The sequence below is a fragment of the Geospiza fortis genome, unplaced genomic scaffold, assembly GCF_000277835.1.
Source record: "Geospiza fortis unplaced genomic scaffold, GeoFor_1.0 scaffold27, whole genome shotgun sequence".
In the NCBI taxonomy this organism is placed as follows: Eukaryota; Metazoa; Chordata; class Aves; order Passeriformes; family Thraupidae; genus Geospiza; species Geospiza fortis.
Window position 1 is genome coordinate 337,143 of NW_005054329.1, and position 7,270 is coordinate 344,412.

The window sequence follows — 7,270 nt, forward strand, 5'->3', positions numbered from 1 at the left end:
CAGCGCCTTCCACCCTGCCAGCGGCCTCAGACCTCGCTGTGCCTCTGACTAAAGATGGTACAAGAGGAGGGTGACCCCACACAGAAGCAGTTTTTCATTCCTCAGCGCCAGTTGCCAACAGCTTTAACCTCATGTAACTCCTTGGAGAAGCCAACGGATCCAAACAGGCAACAGCCCGAGGGTGGCTGTGTGCCCACCTGTGCCCACCTGTGCCCACCTACACCCACCTGTGCTCATCTGAACCCTCTTGTACCCCCTGTATACCCTCTACCTGCCCAGACCCCACACCCACCTGGGTCCCCACCTGTACCTGCTAGCGCCCACCTGTGCCCCCCATGCCCTCCTATGCCCCCAGCCACCTGTGCTGGTGGGAGCTCCCACAGCACAGCACAAGCGGTGCCACCAGACAGCCCTGGTGCTCCCCAGCAGCACAGAGCCCTTGCTGTGGCAGTCTGCGTCGCCCCACGTGCTGAAATGATCTGTGCCTCTGTCCTGCTGTCTGTCCTTGTGCAGCCAGATTCCCTGGGCAGAGTCAGAGATTCTCCCACGCTGGGTGAGCATTGTGCCAGGAGCTGTGTGGGGCCAGACCCCTGCACCAAGGATGCTGCAGAAATGGGTGCATGCCCAGGACCTTCAGCAGCGACCAGAGGAGAGCCTTCCCTCCCCCCTTCCTCCTCAGTTACTAAATCTGTTTAAACTAGGGGAGAGGGGTGAGGAAGTGAGACCTTTTGGAGAAGTCACATAGAGTTTGTTTTCCTTGGGGGTTTATATCAACACTGGTCTTGACATTTTGCCTCTTATTATGTGTGGCTCTTTAAAAGGTGAAATAATATTTTCTTTTGCTTGAGAAAAGGACAAAGTTCAGACAAGGCGCTCAACCCCAAATCATTTTCTTCTTTCCCAACAGTTTACACATTGTCTATGCTATGCTTCTGCATAAAGCACCCTCTGCAAACAGGAGAGTGGCAGGGAGACCCAGCTGCCCCAGGCCCACCCAGCTCACCTGTGCCTGGCAGCCTGCACTGCTCCACGGGCAGGGGCACACCACGAGCCTGCCCCAGAGTGCAGGTTCTGACTCCAGCAGGGCTCAGAGTACTGCCCATGGAGCCTGAGCTCAGCTGCTCTATGCTATCCCAGCCCACAGCCAGCACAGCCTCTGTGTGCATCCCCAGTCCCAGCCCATCCCCAGCTCCATCTCCATCCCCAGCCCCAGCCCATCCCCAGCCCCAGCTCCATCCCCAGCCCAGCCCAGCCCCAGCAGCTGAGCCCCCTGCCCAGCGTGAGCCTCCTCTGCCTGCCTCAGCCCTGGCTCTGCCCCGTGTCTGGCAGGCTTGTGACAGAGAAGAGTCAGGCATGGAGTTACTGCTCCTGAACAGGAGTCCCAGGATCAGGAAGAAGCCTACCTTACCCATACTGATGCTTAATAAGGGTCAGTCTAACTCACATGGGTCTTCCTTTTAGTGCATCATGTCTTCTAAACACACTGGAAGCTCATTGGTGCTGATGCTTGGGGAAATAATGTGTTCTCTACTTGGAAAACTGGGGTTGATTCTTAGTAGAGCAAGGTTGTTGCTCATTTTTGGATTAGACAAAGTTTTTCACTTCTACTGCCCTTTGCAATATTTTTATGTATATTTAATGAAACATGATAGAATTTGGGATTGATTGCATTCAGTAGAAAGTAAATATAATGCTAATTTCTGTAGACACAGATCATGGGGTTATAAGCACAGTAAATCACTCATTTGCAGAATTATTTTACCCCAATATTTAATTGCAACCTAATAAATCCACATCATGTAAAATCAAGTGAAAACAGACCTAAATAATAATCTGCAAACTTCTGATAGTAAAATGGAATTTTTCTGTAACACATGCATTTCTATTTTAGGCAGGGTTTTTTTCAGCGTTCTCTTTAGAAATCCATTTTACAGACAGTCAGTCTTCAGGCAATATTAGCCCATAAAATACGTATCAACAAAAAGTTAGCAAATGCGTTCTAGAGTCACATAACTCTTGGTGATAAGGAAGGAGCACTGAGGCACACTGAGCTCGGAGGTGGGATGGGGAGGTCGCCCACAGTGCTGTAACCTGCTCAGAGGCACTGACGCACTAGCTTTACCTCAAACCAGCTGTTCAAATGCTGTAGGACATGCCACAGACCTCTGACCCACAGGTGAAGAGGGAATGAACGCAAATCACAATTTCCCAATTATTTGGAGTTGAAATGCGACACTGCAGTTAGTGCTCACCAATCAGGTTAACAAGTTAGCTGAAACTTTATCTTTCTGTACTTAAATTACTGGGAAATCATCTTGCAGCCCTGATGGAAGAGATACCAGTGCTGCCCTGCTTACCCAAGGGCTGGGGGTCACTGCTGCGCAGGAGGAGCAGGCACTGCAGCCGTGGCTGCCTTGGGCAGGGTCCCAGGCACAGCTCACGGCTCCCCTGCAGCCCTGCCCGTGCTCGGGGGTGCAGCAGGCACCAACCCCTGTGCTCTGGGTGGCACCCAAGCACCAACCACTCTGGGGCACCCCAGCACCAACCCCTGTGCTCTAGGTGGCACCCAAGCACCAACCCTGTGCTCTGGGTGGCACCCAAGAACCAACCCCAAGCCATCACATCTGTCAGACATCTGCCTGCCCAGCGTGCTGCCAGGGCAGAGCTGAGGAGAAGTGCCCATCCCTGCCCGCTGTGGGGGCAGTGACAGGAGGGGTGGGTGGCACTGGAGCACTGCCCATGTCCCCCTGCAGCCCGGCCCGCCCTGGCACAGCCCAGCCTGGTCAGAGCTGGCACCCATGGCACCCCCAGCAGCTGCCCAGGAACTCAGGGGCCCTGCTGGAGCAGCGATGGTACTCTGGTGGAAGGGTGATGCTTCTCTGAGTTTAACAGCTTATGATAAATATGGTGCATGCTGTCAGGGTAAGATTTATCCTTTCCTTTCATTCTACCAGCTGTCAAACATGTTTGATTTTTCTCAAGCTTTGAGTGTTGCAGGAATTTAGCCAATAAATACAACTGATGATGATTTTCACTTTAGTTTCAAGCATCTGCCATTCATAATGAAGCCTGATTGAAAATGTAAGTAGAGTATTTTTAGTTTCAAAATGTGTCAGAGCCTTGCTGCAGAAGATGGTGTAAGGCGTGAGTAATTAACTTCTTTAAAAAATCAAGGTATATCAAAGTCCATAAAGCAAACGTGGGAATCCTCCCCAGAGCTCTGCCTTGGCTGTGACATATGCGGTGTGCAGAGCACGGTGCCACAGCTGTGCTGCCTGTGGGGCAGCCAAGCCTTTGGCTCTCACTGAACTCCTGTGCTTCTATTGTGTCTTACTGGCAGTGAGTCACAAGTCAGTGACTCCCTGCCCTGTGAATGACTTCAGCACAGGGTCAGAACTCACATACCCTTCAGAAAGCAATGGGGGAAATGCAGGAGCAGCTCTCCAGGTGGTGGCAGGAGCAGACAGGACTGCTGAAATTCAGTTTTCTCTCTCTCCATGAGGCTCAGTGGCTGTGTGTGGACAGTGGCTGCTGTGCCTGCTCACTGGGACTGTGGACATGCAGCTTTGCACGGCACGACACCTGTCAGCAGCACAGGCACACAGAGCCAGTGTGCTCAGGGGAGCCGCACAGCACGGCGGGGTGCGTGGATGTGTCCCTCGGCTCCACGAGCGCAGGGTGCCTGTTAAAAAGGGCTTTTGCCAGGAACTGCAGCAGGCAGGAAGCTGTGTCATGGGGCAGGGACTGACTCTCTAGCTCTCCATCTGTGCCAGGGGCAATCCTGTGCAGTGGGCACCCCCTCAGGGGACACAGGGGATGCTGGGACGAGACAGAGGGAGCTGACAGAACTGCAGGCCTGAAGCTGCTGGTGGCTGCTCTTGTGCCTGTCTTAACTCCTGAGTGTTTAGTGTACGGAGATGCAGACAAGGAGGATCAGTGGTTTTAGGAATTCACTTGCTTTTACCCACATTAACCACCTCTAATCTCTTGGAGGGAATTGACATTGACAGGACTGAATTGTCTGATAATAAATTTATCAAGATATTAATGATCATCAGCTTCTCTGTGTACTACTTGGCAAAATCACTACAGGTCTTCCTATTAGTTGGGACTGCTATCCATTTAGGGCTTGCTTTGAAATTTTATCTTTCCATCTTGTTTTCTGTTTCCTCCTTTTTTTTCTCCCTTTTTTTTTCAGAGACCTCATCTGTTTGCCAGCATTCTCTGATCAACATCTCTCATGTGTTTCCCATTAGGGCTATGATGTGTCTAGCCATTTTACTTCTCCTGCCCTTTTAAGTGGTGTCAGTCTTTATGCTTTGCTACTAGTTGCCTTTTATCTCTGCAGTCTCCAATTCTCAGCGCACATCATTACCTAACTCTTGAACTATCTTTTCTTACTTGCTATGACAAATCTGGGAGGCCTGTGGCAAGCCCTTGCAGGATGTGGATAACGATGCCTGACTGCCCGTCAGGAGAGGTGGCTTTCCACGGAAAAACAGAGTTCCTGGTTTTGTGGCCTCCTGGACAGGGCTGCAGTTCTGCCTCCCACACACCTGTGCTGTCACTGCCATTCCCAGCTTCAAGGGACCCAGGAAACCTCCTCTGCAAGCACCTGGAACACCACAGCCACTTGCCATCTCCCCTCCCTGCTGCCCACATTCCCGCAGGGGCTCACCAGGCTCATGCTTTAGCAGTCACAAACACTAAGGTGGTGGCTGCAGTGAAGGCACAGAGCTGCTCTTTCTCTGGCTGGGAGAAAATCTACTCCTTACTCCTTGACAAAAGCCAAAGCTTTCTATTTTTGTAAGAACAAGAGTAAGTGAAGCAGAAGGCAGCAGACAGTCTCTTTGCATGGCTGCTTTTAGTGGGCAAGTGCTCCTGAGTGTGCCATGCCTCTGGCATTCCTCACAAAATACCATGGGAAGGGCTGCACAGTGACACCAACAACACAAGAAATCACAAGACGGTCCTCATTTTTCAAGTGCAAAGTGAGTGATAACTGTTTAAGAATTCAGGCCTGTATGCTGAACCAGAAAGGTGTTCCAGCTCAGTTTTCCAGGGGGTATGAAAAGGATTTCCTGCAGTGTGGTTCGTTCAACTCACTTCTCATAAGCTAGTTTTCAACAACATCATCCAAAAGCCATTAGTTTCATTGTATGTATCATGCAGGGTTATTTAGTAGGTCAGGAGGAAAATTTAAATGGACAGGTGCTTTAAATTACAAGATGGTGGAGGTGGTTAATAAAAAAATACTAGAAAACATTGGTAACCTTATTTCAGGCTTGAAGTGGGTTCTGTAACTGATGGGAAAATGGCTTGTAGAAACACTGAGACCTGTCAGAAGTGGTAGTTTGAAAATGCATTCAGGAAATCAAGCTGCTCCCCAGAGATCAGCGCACGCTTCCCAGACATTATGCACCTTTAAAACTATTTATTTCCTCTTGGATATTTGCACTGTGGGTGCAATTAATTACATCGTGCAAATGTCCTGTATGTGTGACAGAGAGAAACCTCAGAACACTTGTATTTCTTGTCACAGCCTCGAAGGTGTGAGAGCCATGAGGGGCTGCTCCAGGTATGCCACAGCCGACCTGGGGAGAGGCTGAGCCCGCTCTGTGCCTTGGGCTGCACGGACAGGAGGGGGGAACAGGAGACTGTCTGCAGCTTGGGGAGCTTGGGCCAGAGCCTGCAGCCCACTGTGCCCTGCTTGGAGTGCCCACCTGGTACCAGGCTGTGCTACGGCCCACCCTGTGCAGAGCCAGCAAAGGCTTCTGGCAGCTAAACATCAGAGCCCCGTGCTGGCCATCAGAGCCCTGCGCTGGCCATCAGAGCCCTGTGCTGGCCATCCATACCCTGTGCTGGCCATCAGAGCCGTGTGCTGGCCATCAGCACTCTGTGCTGGCCATCAGAGCCGTGTGCTGGCCATCAGCACTCTGTGCTGGCCATCAGAGCCGTGTGCTGGCCATCAGCACTCTGTGCTGGCCATCAGAGCCGTGTGCTGGCCATCAGCACTCTGTGCTGGCCATCAGAGCCGTGTGCTGGCCATCAGCACTCTGTGCTGGCCATCAGAGCCCTGTGCTGGCCATCCATACCCTGTGCTGGCCATCAGAGCCGTGTGCTGGCCATTGGAGCCCTGTGCTGGCCATCAGAGCCTTGTGCTGGCCATCAGCACCACCCAGACCTGGCTAACAGCCCCAGCAGGGGCTGAACAAGCTGCTGCCACCCCCCAGCTCCGTGGGCAGGCACAGCAAGGGGATACAGCACCCAGAGTGCAGACACAGCACTCAGAGCAGTCCTGGGGTCTTTCAGCACTCTGGCACCCCTCCCTGGGCTCACAGCCTGTACTGCTGCCCTCGCCCAGAGCTGCCCTCCACCTGTGCACGGGCTGAGCAGGGCAGGGACACGAGAGGAGGGCATGGTCACACCCACTCCCACCACACACACCAAGGGCTGGGGTCACCCACAAGTCCTGCTGGTGTCAGCAAGACAGCTCAGAAGGAAAGGAACAGCACAAAGGAGAAAAAAACACAAGGAAGATTTAACAGGGAGATGAGGAGGATTTAATTATTTTATACATTAGAGGCTATTTATTGAGATGTCTGCTGAAAGATGAGTGCTGTAATGGATTCATGTATGCAGCATGTGAGAAGAGTGAGTCTGGTTTGTATAAACATTCCCCAACATCACCACATCTTATCTGATTTCTTTGACTTGGAGATCAGGCAGGAAATCTAATGGGAGTCAACTGCTTTCCAAGATGCTTGATACTTCTTAATTATTCCAGGTTGGAAACATGTCAGCAGCCAGAGCAGAGAAGCTTTGCTATCTATTAGTCCCTGGCCAAGATCAGACTCTTCCTCTGTTCCTGAGCTCAGGGAGAAAGTAGGAAGGCAATTAAGCTGCAGGAAAAAGCTGCTCAGTGCAGCGGGCAGTAACAGGGAACAGGCAAAACGCTGAGGGCATGACTGGCAGCCAGAAGAGCAAAGGCTTTGGCTCCTCTCCTCCTTCCCACCCTGCCCACACAGCACAGGCCCACAGCAGAGCCTGTGCTGGGGCAGGAGCCTGGCAGAAGCAGCCTCCTGCCACACACACACCAGGATGGTCCCAGGCCTCGGAGGAGACTCCCTCCTGAGGCTTGAAAAGAAGTTTGTTCTGTTTGCCTGAAGTCTGCTTTACCATAGCACAGAGAGGGAGCATTTGTGACTGGTCTGGTTAATGCTGCTCCAGCACGACTGAATCTGGCCACCTGGGACCTGACAGGATCCAA